Source organism: Heterocephalus glaber, unplaced genomic scaffold (genome assembly GCF_053883595.1).
Source record: "Heterocephalus glaber isolate CG9 unplaced genomic scaffold, H.glaber_assembly_v1.0 deba00000818, whole genome shotgun sequence".
Classification (NCBI taxonomy): Eukaryota; Metazoa; Chordata; class Mammalia; order Rodentia; family Bathyergidae; genus Heterocephalus; species Heterocephalus glaber.
The window spans coordinates 2265684-2285834 of record NW_028258164.1 but is presented as its reverse complement, the minus strand read 5'-3'; the positions used below and the strand labels follow the sequence as shown (position 1 = coordinate 2285834).

Sequence of the window (20151 nt, the reverse complement as noted above, 5' to 3'; positions counted from 1 at the left end):
TGAAGTTTTGTAAAGGGCAAGGAGCTCAGTTTTAGGTGGACCAGGTGGAATAATGCTTATACTTGTACAGAGCTTTTCTCCAAAGGGATCAGTAATTTGTTTCATATCCCTTCCACCCTAAGGCCTTTTTTGTTAATAAGGAAAAGATTAAGGAGGGAAGAGGAAAAATCCATTCTTCTATTTAAATGATCAAATGAAATGCTGACTGCAGCTGAAAACGCAGCTACTTGGCTCAAATTTCAGCAGGCAAATGTTAACTAGCCTTCAATGAGGAGAACTTAAAGCTCTCAACAAACCTGTAAGAGATGGATCAAGGTCTACTCTGTGTCAGGGATGATTGTAGGTGGGTGTTCAGTGAGCACATGATATGTCTTCCCCAAACAAAAGCAAAAGCCTTTGGAGTGCAAATGGATGCTCACTTACCTCCCAGGCTCAGCCTTGTACTGTGATTGGGTGCTTCAGATTCATGTGAGGAAGAAGAGGGAATCAGCAGCTCCCAGAATTTTCCAGGGCCCTGTGGGATGGGCTGATGCTTGGGCTGCAGTGGAGTCACCATGAACTCGACAGCGCACCTGGATCCTCAGGGAAACTCAGTGGAGGTCCCAGCACTTCATGGCTCCTACTTTCTGAACCAAGTTCAGGTGATATTGATTAAGCCCCAGAGGAAGACTTCCAGTGCGTTTCCCAGTAAAGATGTTAATTCTTCTGGCCAGTTGGTTACCAGGCAGGCTCTAAATCCTGCTGCTAGGCACTGTGTTATCTGTGGGCGGACACCTGTGAGAGAACACCTGTGGGGACTTGGGAACATCCTCACAAGAACAGCATCACTATCCCACTCAGGTTATCCGAGGCTGAGCCCAGAGCCCACCCTGAGGTCCAGGCTGTGCTTCAAGGCCTTCATGTCCATCTGATGTGTCAGCTCCAGGGTGGTTTGTGTCCAGTGGGGCTTGGGGCAGCCAGACTCGCAGTCCCTCTCTATGCTGAGTGAGAGAGGAGAGGAGATGCAGAGAGGGGGTCAGGACATGGGAACTCAGGGCCAGCTCTGTGCCACCTACCTGGGGTCCTTGGGATCTGATCATCTTCTCTGGAGCCCATACTCTAGATGCCAGTAGCTCCACAAGGACTTCCCAGGAGGCCCCTAGGACATGCACAGTGCTTTGAGGTTTTTTTGAGGCAAGACACTGTCCCAAAGAGTGGTTAGGCTTTCATTTATTGGAATGCCAGTGATATTAGTGTGGTGTGGCCGTTTACAGGGCATTTTGAGTTTAAAAGAACTATGGCCCCTCTGGTGTGAGAGCATCAACAGAAGCATTTCCACTCATTTCTACTCTACTTTTACCTTCTGTATATTAGTATTTTTCAGAAATCCTTATGGATGAGATAAAGGAATCAATAATTCTATTAGCACTCTAAGATTTCTCCAAGTCAGGCACCATAAGGTACAAGGTTTTTTTGTTTACTTTGCCATATCGGTGACTGAACTCAGGGCCTTTGCACTGAACCATATCCTCAGCCCTTTTGTATGTTTTACTTTGAGACAGGGCCCTGAATAAATTGCCCAGACTGTGCTTGAACGTGTGGCCCTTTTCTCTCAACCTCCCAGAGTGCTGGGATTACAGGAGTGCAGCACCATGCCAAGCTAAGTACAAGGTTTGTGTTCTTAACTTACTGATGGGAATGCAGATTATTTATATATATACAACAGAAAGCAAAAGGGAGACTGCTACCCTTTAACATAAATATGTAAATTATATGACAGAACAACATACACACGAAAATATTACCTCCAGAAACCTTTTCTCATCTTCCTAATTCAAGCAAATTTCTATTAAGCATTTAGAAAAAATAAAATCATATTGCCCACACAGAAATGTATATCTAATACATAAAATTGATATGTAGAGCTACTATTTTAAAAATAATCTATTTACCAAAATTCCTTTAACTTGATAAAGATCTATTGAGATAGTCATTGTCATTTATTCCATGATTTAAAATATGTCAAAATGGCCCTTTATATTTAGGTAGTAATTGCCAGTAAGACCAGCCATGCATGCTTATTTTTATCACAGAAATAACCCCCCCAGTACACACTGTACCACCGAGCTGCACACCCAATCCCTCAAATATGTTTTATTTAAGATAATAGCAGGAGCAGTGTAAGAATCAAAACTCTACTCTAGTGAGGGGAATTTTGGTGTAAAGTTTAAGGACCTAATTGGAATTCCTTGTCTATTACTTTGTAGCTATGGGTCCTTAGATAAATAATTATTATTGGCAAGCAGTCTTATGTCCTGAAATGGAAAAGTAATGAATTCTAGGGTTATTATGATTATGTAAAGTATGTGTAGAGGATAGAATATACAGAGTGCTTCCTGTTAGTGCTGGGCTGTGCTAAACACTCGATAGTGTGTCATCATTGTCATTATCATTGATTCTGTGAAGAATCCAAAAGTTTTTCTCTTCCCTTTTGGTCACGGTGGTGTACTATGTATTGCATGTGAATGTTATTGAGCATAGTTTGGTTTAGTATCATCACAAACTGGAATGCGTTTACTTGCATGAACTTTGCTCATGAAATAGCACTTAGTGAAGGGTTGTCTTGTGTTTGACTCTTCTTGGAGTGGATCAGAAGACATGAGGTCAAGGTGGCCAAAAGCTGAGCCCTTATCATGAATATTGCAATCTCATCTTTAGCTAACATTAGGTGTTCACAGTGAATAGGGAAAGAGGGAGTAGAACTCTTAATTACATAACTTCAGACAAATTATTTGCTTCAGTCAGAGTGTAATTCCTCAAATGTCTATATGTATTCTTTTCTTTTATCTTTTTTTTGGTGGTACTGGGCATTACACCCAGGGCCTTTGCATAGAGCTACATCCCCAGCACCCCAAACTTCTGCAAAAATTTTTATTTTGAGACAAATTCTCACTAAATCCCTAAATTGTGTAGATTGGGCTCAAACTTTCAATCCTCTTCCTCAGCTTCCCAGAGTGCTAGGATTGCAGGTGTGTGCCCTCATGCCTGGCTAGGCCATATCTAGTCTCAAAAACAGTCAGCTAATGATGTCAGGGCTCTTTCTGCCCTGGGGAAGAAAAAACATACCCTACCTTCCATTTTCTTCCAAGATTTGCCCTTATAGGAGAAAGGAGTCAGCCCAGATTGGTCAGATACAAATACACACAGGGCCGTGTTTCTCCACTGAGGAGATGTGGTGATGTGCCACCACGTGAAAGGGTATGACTCACGGATGTGCTCACCTCTCTCACCTCCTGAGACCTGTGATAGCATGGGCCTCCCATGCTCTGCATGCCAGGGCCCTGGCTTCTGCTGGAAGATCCCCTGCCTTTCTTTTCCACACACCAGCTTGTCTTGGGCTACTCCCCAGACACAGATCAGATAGCACCGCCACATGTGCTGAATGCTGGGGTTCCTTCCTTTGTTCTTGCATGAATGTGTATGGTTTGTATTGCCCTTTTTTAGGTCACAGTGGTAAATTCTCCAGCTCAGATTTGATGGTGACACATTCCCAGATTCACTGAAGAGGAAGAGCAAGTTAAGAAGTCTCATGTAGGGATTTCAGCTTCAGTAATGGTCTCCATCTAGATTTCATTAGATGGTTGCTTTGAGGTGCTTGATGGTCTTCCAGGTTGTTAACAAAACTGGTATTTTGTTTTCTTAAATGGCCTGCTTCTTTGGATTCATTTTCCTAATTGTTTTCAGGTATAGTCATGTCCCGCATAGTAATGTCTTAGTCAGTGACAGGCCACATATAAAAGAGTAGTCTCATAAAATTATAACGGAGCTTAACACTCCCTGTTGCCAAGTGATGCTCCAGCTATCCCAACCACATTTGTGGCACAGCACGTTGCTTAGATGTGTGTAGTGATTCCAGTGTAAACTAACCTGTGTGGCCAAATATGAAAGTATAGCACATGCAATTATGTATGTGATAGTATACAACTCTGCTACTGCTTTACATGTTTATTTGCTGATAAACATTTTATTATTAGAGTTGCTCCTTTTACACACAAACACACACACACACACAGATATTTATTGTATAACAGTTTACCATTTATACTGGCTTCATATGTCTCTTGTTTACCATGCCATTTTACTGCAACATTTTTCTTGGGTTTGATTTAATTTGTATTGTTTTTATCATATAGCCTAAATATGTAGCATCCCATACAATATAGGTTTCTATAAGTACACTCTATGATGCTTTTGCAATTCCAAAACAGCCCAATGCCAAAACAGCCCATTCTCAGAAGGTATCCCTACGGTTAAGTGAGACATGATTGCATTAACAAATAATATTATGTCATGTTTCAGGAGTGAAAAGTCTGGTCCAATCTCATATCAATTCCACAAACTTATGCAATCCATTTTCTCTCTTCCAGGTTGGGTTTAACTCAGGATCCAAGGTCTATCATAGGATAAAATGTTGGGGGCTGGGATTTATTTTAGTGGCACTGTGCCTGCCTTGCAACCCCAAGGTCCTGAGTTTGATCCCCAGTACCAGAAAAAAAAAAAAAAAAAGAGTAGTCTCTGTTTCCTAATACTCCTTCTGATACTTTCTGTGTTAGTTATTTTCTAGCTGCTGAAACAAAATATCTAACACCCACAATTTAAAGGAGGAAAAGTTTATTTTGACCCATAGTTTGTAGAGGCTTCAGTCTGTGGTCAACAACTTCAAGGCACAGTGTCATGGCAGAGGGGCATAGCAGGCAGGAAGCAGAGAGATTTCTTGCTTTCTCTTTTTATTCCAATCCAAGCTACAGGGCTATTGATTGGTGCCACCCACACCCAGGATGGTTACTCTTCAGTAAGCCCATCTTTCACACCTAGAACTGTGCTAAACCAATCAGTGAACTAAACCAGGATCACAGGCCCATGATCCAGTTACTTCCAAGAGCCCCACCAATGAGTGCACGAGGCTTTGGGGAGACAGCTAGACATAAGTCATAACACTTTCTGTTCTCCCCATGCAATGCTTCTAGCACTTATGAACTTGAGAAGGAGGAAAATGGATAAGAAAGCAGAACATTCATAGATAGCTGAAGCTGGGGTGATTGAAAGTTTCTCTTGCCTGTTAAAATGATCTAAATTGTGAGGCAGGCACAGTGCCACTGAACTAAGTGGGTTTGTGGAGGAAAAGGAACACTTCTCCACTATTGGTGGGAGTTTAGACTGGTACAACCACTGTAGAAATCATCATGGAGATACTTCAAAAAACTAGGATTAGAGGCCCCATTTGACCCAGCTATTCCCTTGCTGGGTGTCTCCCCAAAAGAATTAAAAGAATCATACCACAGTGACATATACACATGTTTATAGCACCACAGTTTGTAATAGCTAAAACTTGGGAAAGGCCCAATTATCCATCAACTGGATGGGACTAGATAAAGAAAATGTGTTTTTTAATAAAATGGAGTACTACTCAGCCATAAAGAATGAGAAATTAGAGACATCTATAGCTAAATGAATGCATATTGAGACCATACTCTAAAGTGAAATAAATAGGGCAAACGTGTAAATACCGGTTTCTCTGGTGTGAGAAAGTGAAAGTGTAAATAAAGAACAAAAAGTATAATAGATAATGTGAAATAGGAAGAAAAGGTCCAAAAGGGAAGGGGAAATGGGAGGGGTAGGGGAAAGGAAAGAAGGGAAAGTAATAAATATGAGAAAAGAAAAAAATGTTCTAAATGGGCCAGATATCCAATGTTGACTTTCTCCTGTGGAATACTTTCTGGGTTGTTTAGTTCATGCATCTCCATTGTTGGTTGAGCTCCTCTGCAGAAACCCAGCCTGCTAGACTGTTTGTTAGGATCACCCTGGGGAGACTTTCTCCTTCAAGTGCACTTTTGATTGGGCTCTTGTTCATGGTGCAGGTACAGCTCATTTCTGTTCCAACCCTAGCTTTCTCTCTTCCTCTTGTCTTGAAGGAAAGTGTAACCATGCTCCACTCTAGATATTTCCAGGTAGCAGTAAGGCACAAAGCCCCCAGACTCCGACTCTCTGTAAGATTCTCAGAAAGTGCTTTCCTTAGCTCTGGGTGTGAGAAATGACCTCTTCCTTTCTGCTGTTGGAAGATGGGCAACTAAAGATCCATGACAGTCAAGAGCTTATAAACAAGTTTACAGTATCTTAACATGTCTTTCATGAGTGTCACCCTGTAGAAATGTTGAAAAAACAGGAAAAGTCAAAATAAACCATCTTATTCCATTTATCTATAGACATAACCTGTATAGTTCCTCAGTGACTATTTATTCTACTCTTGAATTCTTAAACTTTGGATACATCCCAGTCCTCCAGTGGAAATACCCAGTTTTCACCATCACCTGATTCTCAAAAAAAGGACATCAATTGTCATAGTCGTTTGTCATTAGCTAATTAAAAATCAATAAGAGCAATAGCTTTTTCCAGCTTATTAAAATGATCTTAGGGTTTTAACAGTAGAAATTATAACACCTGTATGTTAGGCACCTAAATAGCACACTTTAACCCAGCTACATAGTTGAATGTAAGCTGTACATATGGCATAACTAATCTTTGTCTCTATCCCATCATTAATTGTTACTTGTTGAAGATGTTTGCAGAAAAGGGGTTTCTGGGGCTGTGAGAAAACAGAGGTTCTGACAACTGTTTAATATATGAATAGTTGAGCACATAAAACTTACAACCGAGAAAATTAATTTATTGCATTTTAGCAGGTTTTCTCAGACTTCCCCTAGACAGTAAAAAGCAATTTATTAAACTTGTTTTCAAGGTGAGTCAAAATCTTCCTCCACAAACTGGCTGGATAACGTAAGAACTGTTTTAAAGTGAATACATTTAGAAATGAGCTAAGGGGATACTTGAAAAAGCATGTTATAAGGATTGATTTAGAAAATTCAAGATGGGAGCTACTTTTATTAATTGATCATTTTCTCCAAGATGACTTTCCCTATTAGGGGAGAAGCACTTCACTATTTACATTAGTATTTCTGTAAGAATTTTACTGAAGCTCTTCAGGCCATGTCACAGAAGTCTATTTATTAGGTTTTATGACTCAGACTTCTGAGTCCTCCCATAATTTCAGAGTCACAAAGTAACTTGAAAAGTTTTTATTTATTTATTTACTTCCTTTTTTTATTCATTAAGTTTACTGGTACATTTTAGGTGTATAATATGATGACATTCATCATTGGGAATTTGTACCTTTACATGATATATCTTAGTTCTTATTTTTTTTCCTCATTCCCCTACCCTACCCTCACCCCCTCCACCTCTTCCTATTTACAAAGGCTTTGTTTCTATTTTTCCTTTTCTCATATTTATTTCTTTCCCTTCCTTCCTTTCTCCTATGCCTCCCACTTGCCCTTCCCCTTTGGACCTTTTCTTCCTATTTAACACTGTCTATTATACATTTTGATCCTTTTATATCACATATATCACTGTGGTATGATTCTTTTAATTCTTTGGGGAAGATCCCCACCAGGGGAATAGCTGGGTCAAATGGGACTTCCAGCCCTAGTTCTTTGAGGTATCTCCATGCTGATTTCCACAGTGGTTGCACCAGTCTACACTCCCACCAGCAGTGGAGCAGTGTTGCTCTTTTCCCACAGCTCTGACAGCATTTGTTATTGGTTGACTTTTTGATAGCAGTCATTCTTTCTGGGGTGAGGTGGAATCTCAGCATTGTTTTCATTTGCATCTCTCTAATGACTAGTGATGTTGAACACTTTTTCATATTTTTATTTTCTATTTCTACTTCTTTGTCTGAGAAATGACTGTTCATTTCAGATGCCCATTTTTGGATTGGGCCTTTAAATTTGGGAGGTCTGATTTTTTTAAGATCCTTATAGATTCTAGATATTAGACCTTTGTCTGAGGAACAGCAGTGAAAAATTTTAATTTATTCCCAAATATATCCAGAAAGATGCCTAGAATAACCAGTTGTTGTAAATAGCAACAAGACTGCCAGGAGCTTCTGGGAGGGAGATGTGTAAAGAGTGTTGCCAAAACTACACTGAAGACCTTGTGAAGTTGGAAATGTCAGGACTGTGGAACATCTGTAAAGGACCATCACAGAAATTTAGCTGAGCCAGCCCAAGAAAGAGGCCATGTGGGCTGCAACAGCAAGGCCATAGAGGCAGGGGGACCCCATTCCCTTGGAGCTCATATCTTGTCACCACATCCCACAGATGCCAAATGTGGAGCTATAGGACTTAATGTTTCCCCTGCTGGGTTTTGGTCTTACTTTAGTCCAGTTACTTTCTATATCTCTATTCCTCCTTTTTAGAATAGGAATGTTTACCCTATGCCTTGGTATCTGAGGATTAAGGTGGGTTTTTTTTTTTTTCTTACAGAGGTTCACAGTTAAGAGTTGTCTTTGATTTCAAAAGTGTCTTTGGACTTAGACTTTTAAGTAATGTTTGGATGGTAGAGACATTGGGGAAGAAATTAGTGCATTTTCAGTTGTATGCAGAATAGTTACATGTGTTAGGTGGAATTATGACCTTGTTATTATCTCTGCTTGGAGATTAAGTAGATGTACTTAAAATGTGTTGAGTTGACAAGGGTGGATTTGTGATGCTTTATCTTGATTGCCAACTTTACCAACTTGAGAAACACCTAGATTAGTAAAGCAAATTCCTGGTGCTTCTGGGTGTGTCATGGAGGTATAGTGTTAGATCCCTGGCCTCTGCGGGCTCCTTGGCCCCTTTCTTTCTGGCTCTTCCCCCTGATCTCTGCTTCCTTGATGGCATGAGTTGAGCAGATTTCCATCTTCTGCTATGTTTCTATTTTGGAGCCAGTGGACCATGGACTGAAACCTCTGAAACTTTGATCCAAGAAACCCCCTTTTCTTCTTTAAGTTGTGAATATTAATTATTTTGTTGCAGTAATGGAAACTGACCAATACACACTGCACTTATTTTTACTTAGATCTTTTCTTCTTCTTGTTATCTTTTGCCAACCTGTCACTTCAAGTTACTGCTTCCCATTTTACACTGGTTATCCTTGTTAATAACAAAAGTAAGTATTTTACATAGTATGGTTACAGAAATAATAGAATTCTGTGTGTGTTGTGGTAGGGAACCTACAGTTGAGAGCCATAGGCAATATGAAATCAGAAATTTTGAAGGTAAATTTGTGTAAAAACATTTTACTTTTGAACAAACATTTCAGAGACTTTTCTAGGTTGAAATGACTAGCAGAGGGTGCATGGAAAATTAGATCTAGGTGATATGCAGAACTGGCTCTGAATTCCTCATTGATTAAGAGTTCTCAGTGACCTAGTTGTTCTAATTACTGTGGCTGGGAAATTTGATCATTAGTGAAATTAAATATTACAGCTCTTTTAAGAAACTCAAATGAAACTCAGTGTAGTCTCTGAAAAAATCAATGCTATGATTGCCTCCTGCCCATAAGAAACTCGGTAGTGCTGGGCCTTACATATTGGACTCTTGCAATATTTTCTTGCAGGTAAATGCCATGCATTTAAAACCTTGCTTGTTAATTGCTAGAGTAGCTTACCTGTCATCAGTATATTTTTAATAACAGGACATTTTAGCAGGTCAGTTAGGATGGTTCATTATTTATTTTGCCATAGCTTTGATTTGTAAGAGGGATTCAAGTGTTTTTACTGACAATAATCAATGCTTTAAGAAAAAGGAAACAAACTGACAGAAGAATATTTTCATCTAGAAATGGAAGACTTTTTCATTTGTATTCCAAATGACCTGAAGAAGAGGAGCACTGATGTTCCAAACTTTTCATTTTTTTCTCTTCCCATTTTAGTGTCTTTACATTCTTTGAGCAGACGTACGCTCATGTCTGTTCTTGACCATCTTTCTTTTTCTTTTCATGTTTCCCAAAGTAGGAAAGAGGAGGCTAGTTCAGGGAGAGGAAAATCATCTGTGCATACTCTGTGATAGAAAACACAGATGCAAATTTATTTTTCCCTCTCTGGAATTCAGTTTTGCCATGTATAAAACTCAGCTAAAATTACTACCTCTTCTAAGTTTATGAAGTTTAATGCTAGCTAAGGTGGGGGGAGATATTTGCAATTCATTAAACAAGAATTTTAAATCATGTTGATGTTTTATGCTATATACTGAAAATTAGCTATATACTTGAACTTATATTTTCCTGGTCAAATTCAGTGATTAGAATTTAATACAAAATCCCTGTTTAAATGATGCTAGAGAGTGAGCAAATTAAAATGTGTGGAGCACTTAAATTACTGACAATATTTCAATAAAATGATTATGAAGGACTTGAATTCTATAATCATTTCATATTAAGAATGTGATTAATGATCCTAATTAATGTGGCTTGTTTCACTATGTGTATATTTAAAGAAAAAAGGCATTTTCAAGAATAATTTTATTAAACCTCTAATGTATGTTTGTGAAAATCATAATCTCCTATGGTAATGTTATCTTCCATTTGTATTCTCCTTTTATTAGGTCCTCAGTGTAGAAATTAAAATATTGTGTAGTTTCAAAGGGGAAGCTGTTACGCTCACTGTTTTCCAATGAAGTCATTTTAAAAAAATTTATTTTATCAGTACATATTTGTAGTGAATGAAGTTTACATTCATCTTGGGAAGTAGGTACATATACGTAATATATCCTGATTCTTTATTATTCCCCTTTCGCTCCCCACCCTCTTCTCTCCTTCCAACTCTAGATCTCTTTTCCCCATTTTCAGTATTATTGTTATTATTATTGTTTTTCAGCTCAATTTTACAAAGTATAATGCTTTTTTTCTTAAATTCTTTTATTGGTACATTTTAGGTACACAATATGTTTACATTTATCATTGGGTACTTGTACCTGTACATGATGTATCTTGGTTCTTATTTTTTCCCCATTACCTGTGCAACCGTCATCCCCACCACCCTTCCCTATTTACATAGACTTCAATTCCATTTTTTTTCCTTTTCTCATAATTTTTCCTTTCCATTCTTTCCTTTCCCCTTCCCCACCCACCACCCCTACTGCTTTGAACCTTTTCTTCCTATTTCGAATTATCAATTTTTCATTTTAATCATTTTAACCCTTTTTTACACTTTCAGTCTCTTACACTAGAGAAATCATTTGGTATTTACACATGTGTGTCCTATTTATTTCATTCAAGAGTATGGCTTCAATATGCATCAATTTAGCTATAAATGTCTCTAGTTTCTTGTTCTTTATGGCTGAGTAGTACTCCATTTTATTTAAAAAAAAAAAAAAAAAACCACACACATCTTCTTTATCCAGTTTCCAGTTGATGGGCATCTGGGCTGTTTCCAAGCTTTAGCTATTACAAACTGTGCCGCTATACAATGGGTGCACATATATCACTGTGGTATGATTCTTTTAATTCTTTTGGGAAGATACCCAGCAGGGGAATAGCTGGGTCAAATGGGACCTCCAGCCCTAGTTCTTTGAGATATCTCCATATTAATTTCCACAGTGGTTGCACCAGTCTACACTCTCACCAACAATGGAGAAGTGTTCCTTTCTCCCCACACCCCCGCCAGCATTTGTTATTGGTTGATTTCTTGATAGTAGCCATTCTTTCTGGGGTGAGGTGGAATCTCAGTGTTGTTTTCATCTGCATCTCTCGAATGACCAGTGATGTTGAACATTTTTTCATATATTTATTTGCTGCTTTTACTTCTTTATCTGAGAAATGTCTGTTCATTTCAGATGCCCATTTTTGAATCGGGTCTTTGAATTTGGGGGGTCTGATTTTTTTAAGTTCTCTATATATTCTTGATAGTAGTCCTTTGTCTAAGGTACAGCTGCTAAAAATTTTTTCCCACATTGTAAATTGTCTCTTAGCTCTGTTGGTGGTTGATCTTGCAGTGCAGAAGCTTTTTAATAAGATGAGATCCCAATTATTGATTCTTTGTGCTAGTTCCCATGATACTGAGGTTTTATTCATAAAGTCTTTTCCTATGTCAATGTCATCAAGAGTTCTACCTAACTTATCTTTCAGCGAGTTTAGTGTTTCTGTCTTAATATTTAGATCTTTAATCCACTTCAATCTTAGTTTAGTGCATAGTGATAGGTATGGGTCTAGTTTTAATCTTTGGCAGGTTGAAATCCAGTTTATCCAACACCACTTATTAAATAAGCTATCTTTCCTCCAATGAGGGTGGTTAGCTCCTTTGTGAAAGATGAAGTGGGTGAGTATGACTGGAGTTATTTCTCCATCTTCTAACCTATTTCACTGATCCTCAGGTCTGTTTCTTTGCTAGTACCATCCTGTTTTTATCATAGTACCTTTGTAGTATAGTTTCAAGTTGGGGATTGTGATAACCCCAGCCATGTCTCTGTTGCCTAGAATTGCTTTTGCTATTCTAAGTCTCTTCTTGTTCCAAAGGAATTTTTGGATTGTTTTCTCTAGTTCTGTGAAGTATACTGTTGGAATTTCAATTGGCACTGTTTTAAATCTATATAGTAGTTTTGGAAGTATGGCCATTTTCACTATATTGGTTATTCCTACCCAGGAACAAGGGATGTCTTTCCATTTTCCTATATCCTCCTCAATCTCCTTTTTCAGAGTGCTTTAGTTTTCAGTGTAGAGGTCTTTTGCTTACTTTGTTAGATTGATTCCTAGATATCTCATGCTTTTGGATTCTATTGTAAAAGGAATTATTTCCCTAAATTCTCACCCAGTGAGTCTGTTATTTGTGTATAAAAGGCTATTGTTTTTTCAGTGTTGACCTTATGTCCAGCTACTCTATTGAATCTGTCAATTAAGTCAAGAAGTCTTTTGGCTGAGTTTTTGGGTCTTTTGTGTAAAGTATCATATTATCAGCAAATAGTGACAGTTTAAATTCTTTTTTTCCTATATTTATTCCTTTTATTTATTTTTCTTTTCTAATTGCTGTGGTTAATGTTTCCAGAACTATATTAAACAGGAGTGGTGATAGTGGGTATTCTTGTCTTGTTCCTGATTTTAGTGTGAAAGTTTCCAGTTTCTGACCATTTAGTATGATGTTGGCTGTTGGTTTTTCATAGATAGCCTTAATAAGGTAGAGAGAAACACCTTCTATTCCAATTTTCTGTAGGGTTTTTATCAAGAATGGGTGTTGGATTTTGTTGAATGCCTTTTCTGCATCTATTAAGATGATCATATGGTTTTTGTCCTTGATTCTGTTAATATAGTATATTATATTTATTGATTTGCATATGTTGAACCATCCTTGCATCCCTGGGATAAATCCAACTTAGTCAGGGTGTATGATCTTCTTGATGACCCTCTGTATTCTGTTCGCCAGTATCTTGTGAGGATTTTTGTATCTATGCTCATCAGGGAGATTGGCCTATAGTCCTCTTTTTGGGTTGGGTTTTTCTCTGGTTTTGGAATCAAAGTGATGCTTGCTTCCAGGAATGAATTTGGAAGTATTGCTTCCCTTTCAATTTCCTTGATGAGCTTAAAGAGTAATGGCGATAGTTCTTCTTAAATATCTTGTAGAACTCATCAGTGAAGCCATCAGGACCTGGGCTTTTCTTTGTTGGTAAATTTTTTATTACATTTTCAATTTAATTCATTGTAATTGGGGTGTTTAGAATTTCTATATCTTCTTCATGTAACTTTGGCAATTCATATGATCTAGGAATCTGTCCATTTCTTTTGTGCTTTACATTTTATTAGAGTGCAGGTTCTCAAAGTGTGTATTGATGATCCTCTGGATTTCTGCTGGGTCTATTGTGACTTCACCTTTTTCATTCTTAATTGTTTGGATTTGATCTTTTCTTTCCTTTTTTGATAAGGTTGGCTAAAGGTTTATTGATTTTATTTATTCTTTTGAAAAACCAACTTTTTGATTCATTGATTTTTTTTGTTTGGGTTTGTTATGCTGTTTTTTTCTAGGAGCTTGAGGTTCTGCATTAGGTTATTTATTTGAGTTCTCTCTGTTTTCCCAATATGGGCATTGACTGCTATGAATTTCCCTCATAGAACTGCTTTCATTGTGTCCAACAGTTTCCTATATGTTATATTGGCATTATCATTTACTTGTAGAAACTGTCTAGTTTCTTCTTTAATGTCCTCTGTGACCCATTGGTTGTTGAGGAGTTTGTTATTCAGTTTCCATGTGTTTGGGGGGGGTTTCAGTTTCTTATGTTATTGATCTCTAATTTTTTCACACTATGGTCTGATAATATACAGGGGGTAACTTCAGTTCTTTTACATTTACTTAGAAATGTCCTAAGAGCTAGCAGGTGGTCTATTTTGGAGAATGACCTGTGTGCTGCCGAAAAGAATATGTATTCTGATTTTGTGGGGTGGAACACACTGTAAACATCTATTAAGGCCATTTGTTCAATAGCTTGGTTCAGTTCTAGAATTTTGTTCTTAATTTTTTGTTTAGATGATCTGTCTATTTATGATAGTGGGGCATTGAGGTCCCCCACAACAATTGTATTAGTACTTATTTGGTTTTTCATGTTCATTAATATTTGTTTAGTATAGTTCGGGCATTTGTATTTGGTGCATATATATTTAGGATTGTCATCTCTTCCTCTTGGATTGTTCCCTTCACAAGGATGTAGTGACCATCTTTGTCTCTCTTAATTAGTTTTGGTTTGAAATCTACTTTGTCTGCAAATAAGATTGCTACCCCTGCTTTCTCTCTGGGTTCCTGTCACATGGAGAACTGTTTTCCATCCTTTTATTTTCAGTCTATGAATTTCTTTTTGAGTTAGGTGTGTTTCTTGTCTACAGCATATTCTTGGATTTTGCTTCTTAATTCATTCTGCCAGTCTATTTCTTTTGATTGATGAATTGAGGCCATTAACATTGATGGTTGTAATTGATAGATACTGACTCATCTTTGTCATGATGTTTTAATTTTATTGGCTCCTCTATTTCTTATTTTTCCCCCTTTCTCTTTAGCTTCTTACCTTGCCTGATGGCTTCCCTCTGTTGGGCCTCATGGAGTTGTGACCTTCATTGCTTTTTTCTGGGATATTGTTTAGAATTGCATGGAGTGCTGGTTTGGTGTGCATGAAATTTCTCAGGTGTTCTTTGTCGTGGAAGTATCTAATTTCCCTACCAATTTTGAAAGATAATTTTGTAGGATACAACAGTCTAGGTTGGAAGTTATTTTCTTTTAAGGCTTGAAATGCTTCACTCCAGGCTCTCCTTGATTTGAGGGTTTATGTTGAGAAGTCTGCTGTGATTCTGATGGGCCTTCCTTTGTAGGCTTTTTGTTTCTTTTCTCTAACTGCTTGTAGGATTTTTTTCTTCTGTTGGGTTTCTGAGATCTTGACTATCATATGTCTAGGTGTAGATTTTTTTTGATCATGGCTAGTTGGAGTTCTATATGCCTCACTTATCTGTTTTGTTTTGGGGTTTTTTTGGTACCAGAGATCGAACTCAGGTCCTTGCACTTGCGAGGCAAACGGCGGAACCACTGGGCTAAATCCCCAGCCCTGCCTCACTTATCTGTATGTTCAATTCTCTACTTCTGTCTGGGAAATTTTCAACTATTGCTTCTGTGAACATTTTTGTGTGTGTGTCAATTGTACTTTCTCCTGTTTTTATGTGGACTCCTATCAGTCTTATGTTATTCTTCTTTGCATCATCTAGCTGCTGCTGGATTGATTTCTCATGGTCCCTTACTATTTTTAAGAAATCTCTGTTTTCATGGTCCTTCACAGCAATCCTGTCTTCTATATATGATATTCTATCTTCAGATTCCCTTAATCTGCTCTGCATGCTTTCAATGGAATTTTTAGTCTCCTGCATATCTGTTTCATGGATTCCATTTCTTTCTTATATTAGGCAATCATGGTTTCTATTTCTTTCTTGGGTATTCATGGTTTCCAAAATGTTTCTGAGCTCATCTATTTTTTTTTAATCTGTTTCTGTTCTAGAGCTTTTAATCATGTCTTTCACTCTGCTCACCATCTCTGTAGATATCCGAGAGATTATTTCTGCTTTGAATTTTTCTAGAGCCTCATTTACCTGTTTTGTTATTTCCTGTACTATCAGTTCAGGGTGTCCAAGTGGTTGATTATCAGACTTTTCCACTTCCTTTCCCCCAGAATTTACCCTTGGTGGGGTGGAAGTCTGATTTTGTGCCTTGCTTAAATGTCTTCTCATTTTTGTTTTTGGTACTGTCCTTGGTTTAATTCTTGGGTTGATACTTCAAAATTGCTTATTGTAAGTATCTTTGTTGCTTGTAATTAGAGCCTTTATGAGATTGCTCCTCAGAGGTGTCTTCCAAATATAGGTGCTTTTTCAGTTTTGAGTCTCCAATGACTCTGAGGCTATTTCATTTTCATTATACCAAGAAGGACAACCAACTAGATCAATCAGAACACCTTAGCCCAAGTGATATGATCAGCAACACCATTGCATCAAGTACACCTTAGAAAATGACAATTTGTGAAAGTTATTAATCTATTACCTTTAACTGTGTGAATTAAATCAAAATTGAAGACCAACCCAACATATGTTTATAGTGAATAAACTCTTCAATATACCAACTTTACCCTTTGTGATGTGGAGTTAGGAGTTGGGGAGGGAGGGATAGGTAAGTAGAAGGATAGGGAAAGGTTAGCAGTGAGGCCAGAGGGCACAGGCAAGAGAAAGAAAGAGAAGAAAAGAAAGATAAAGAAGAAATATGAATTAGGAGCAGAACAGTAACAAAAAGGGAGATGGAGAACAATGTGGAACAGCAAGAGAGTGAGTGAGAGAGAAAGGAAAGAGAAAAGAAGGGGAAAAAAGAAGAGAAAAGTAAAAAATTGAAAAGAGTAGAATAAAATTAAAACTAAGAGCGAAAAAACCCAATAATAATAATTTTGGAAATAAAAAATAAAAATGAGAGTGAAGGGCCTCCTTCAGGATATGTCTCTGCTGTCATAATAGACAGCATGAGCAGCAGTGTGCAGATATAAGTCAGTGAGTCTCAGCAAGCCAGTTACAGACCCATGGGATTCAGGCAGATTTCTGGCAGCATGTCCCAAGTTGAGCTCCCTGTCCTCCTGTAGGGTTGAACTCTGCAAGGTTGTACTGTTGGTTCCAGATGCCCTTCCTGTGAAGATAGTCCATATTCCAATGGGAGGTGATGATCCCTCCAACTTACAAAGTACCATGGTCTGGTGTCCCCTGTGTCTTTGTAGTGTGGAATCAGGTAGCTGTATAGCCAGGAGGCCAGAGGCGGGAAGTGGATTGCTGTCATGGTTGTGGCCAGTGGGGGGGGGTCCTCACCATCCGGCTGGTCCCCGCTGGTGTGGGTGGCGTGGGCTGGATGGAGTGGGGCTCTGGATGAACCGGCGAAGTATAATGTTTACATTCATTGTGTTTGGCATATGTGAATGACCCATCTTAAATTTCTTTGCTTTCTATTCCTCTCTCCTCCTCCCTTCAACCTTAGTCTCTTAGACCCGTTCCCATTTAAAAAAGATCAATCTCCCTGTTTCCATCTATCAATCCTTTAATTTGCTCTTTCCTTACTCAATTGAGAGATGTCATATCATGTGTCTGCTTATTTCACTTAATATTACATTTTCTAGATGTATCCATTTACCTACAAATATCTCAAATTTATCCTTTATACCTGAGTAGTATTTCATTATGTATAGAAACCACATTTTATCCATTCCTCTGTTGATGGACATATAAGCTGCTTCCAGTATTTAGCTATTGTGAATTGTGCTGCTATAAATATTGGTATCTATGTATTACTGTAATATCGCATTTTTAGCTCTTTTGGGAAGACACCTAGAAGAATAGCTAAATCAATTGAAATTTCTAGTTTTCGTCCTTCGAAAAATCTCTGTACTGATTTCCACAATGATTGCACTGGTTTACATTCCCATCAACAATATTTTCACTACAGCCATCCCGCATTTGTTATTTGACTTCTTTATGATAACCATTCTTTCCAGTGTAGGATAAAATTTTAGCGTTGTTTAATTTGCATTTTTCTAATTGCTAGAGATATTGAACATTTTTCTCATGTTTATTGGGCATTTGTACTTCTTCTGAGAAGTGTCTATTCACTTCACTTATCCATTTTTTTAATTGGATCTTTTAATGAGGGCTGTCCAATATCTTTGAGTTCTTTATATATTCTAGATTTTAGGAATAGATGGCAATTTTTGTTTCCATTCTGTAGGTTGTCCCTTGATGTTTAAATGTTGATTGTTTAAATGAAGTCTTATTGTGTAAAACTTGGAAGCACATAATGCAATGCAGATGTTCAGAGAACAGAACAGACTAACTGTCCCTTTAGAAAAGCAGGATGTTATTAAGAATCAGGATCAAAAGAACTCCTATTCCATTGATACAACATAGAGTAGGAAATCAACGACTCATCCTTGAAAGCTGGATTCTAGAATCAGCTTTGCCACTGACCTGCTGTGTGAACTCATGAAAGCCAGCAAACCTCTCTGACCCTGGGTTTTATCATCTGTAAAGTGAAAGTGTTGAATCAGGTACCCTCAAACATGCTTCTAGTGATTTAATATGATTCCATCTCTTTAGAAGATTTAATTTCCGTGCATGAGATATTATTATTAGCCAGGTGCAAATGGAAACAAAGACACGATATTTAAGTGACTGCTGGATGCAGGTTTGGTAGTCCATGTCATACTATTCCAGGCTCTGCAATTTTTGTGCATTGTTGCAGAAGATCTTGCTTCACAGGTCTGGCACTTAGAGCAATAATAGCAAATAGAAAAATTTGTGTTTGCAGGAATTGGGTGAGGGAATCTGGTGATTCAGGAGTTCATCTTGACTTGGTGGAAGAAGCAGCTGTATCCAGTTTCTTTAAAAAAGTTGTTTTTTTAAGTGGAAAGAAGATTTAATGAGAACAGCAATGAAGGCATGTTTTCTTGAACCCAGCTCAATAAACACATGTCGGGCTTCTATTAAAAGATCTGCAACCTCTTAACTATAAATGTGAAAGCCAAAAAATCTCTAAAAAGCCTGAATTTATTTAGTGGCAAAATTTGACCCAAATGGATACAAAAGTATGTGCATTTTTCATTCATGCCATGTAATGTGAATGTTCATTTTGTCATTGAAGAATCTATGAAATACTATGGTTTGTACAGGCTATTCCACAGCCTATGAAGAGTGGTATATATGGCCTTTACTACCTGTGGTACATGGATTGTAATATAGCTGCTTTAATCTTTGGAAAGTTCCAAATTCCAAAGCTTCTCTGGTCCTCAGCGGTTAAAGGATTTTTGATATGTATGTGACACAGGTGAGGGCAGGTTGGAGTATGACCAGAGGGGAGCTGAGTGAAATAGAAAGACAGAACAGAGTCACCTACCTCAAAGAGTTCCAAGACATACTCACTAGCACTGTATGTAGTGTCTATAGAAGAGTCATGGATGAAAGTTAAGAGAGAGAATGATGGTTTCTGCTGGCATTTCAGGGCAGGTCACCAAGGAATGGGATTGTGTTCTGAAAGACAGTTGGTGTCTCTTACAGGAAAATTCATTCTAAACAGAAAGAAGAACAACACATTCATCATATGCTAGAGGTTCCACAGTGCCTCTTTGGGTTAATTAGAAAGGATATGGAGAGGATGTTATGGGGTAAGTGTCTGAAAATGAGGCTAAGCTTATTATTGAGTACATTGTGTATGATGCTAACAACCATAGCTTGACTTGAAGTTGGGCTGGATTCCTAGAGGCAGACCCTGAGAAGAGTATTTATGTTTTAATGCGTTGCTAAAGAAGCACATCTCAGAAGGCCTAGAAGGGAGCAAGACACCAGGAAAGGAAAGGGTAGGAAGCCAAATATGGGAGATGGTTTCTCAGACAGTTCCAGGGGGTGGCTCCTCCTTGATACTTGCATGGGGCACCAGGAAGGGAGAGGAGAGCCTCACATGTTTTTGGACCTGGGACAAGAGTTGGTGAGGTAAATTTCATCAATGTAAATTACATTCAAGCACCTTGGGGCTCCTCCTTGGTCTCTCTTGAAGCCAGTGCAAGGTGGAGGGTGGGTGAAGTGTACTAAAGTGGTCACAAGCTATCTGCAGAGAGTGGCCAAGGGCACCAACATTTTTTGCCACAATGCTACTCAGTGACTTCTTATTGCATCTCAGCTTTTCAAATGGACACTTCCAGTAATCATCTCCTTTCATTCTGACAGTTCCACAAGGCGGGGAATGTTTTCCATTTTATAGGAAAG

At 38.2% G+C, this 20151-nt stretch overlaps 1 long non-coding RNA gene across 2 annotated transcripts in view; it reads right to left on the bottom strand.

The window, feature by feature from the left end:
- Positions 1–19924, bottom strand: part of LOC110345628 (uncharacterized) — a 31005-nt gene extending 11081 nt beyond the window's left edge. The window contains exons 1-2 of one of the 2 annotated variants that reach the window (XR_002389079.2): positions 19286–19924; positions 424–980 (exon numbers count right to left, since the gene is read on the bottom strand). This is a non-coding gene — a long non-coding RNA (uncharacterized LOC110345628). Of the gene's footprint in view, positions 1–423 lie in introns of both variants that reach the window. The other variant, XR_015449947.1, reaches the window with a different exon arrangement.
- Between the last annotated feature and the right edge of the window lie 227 nt (positions 19925–20151).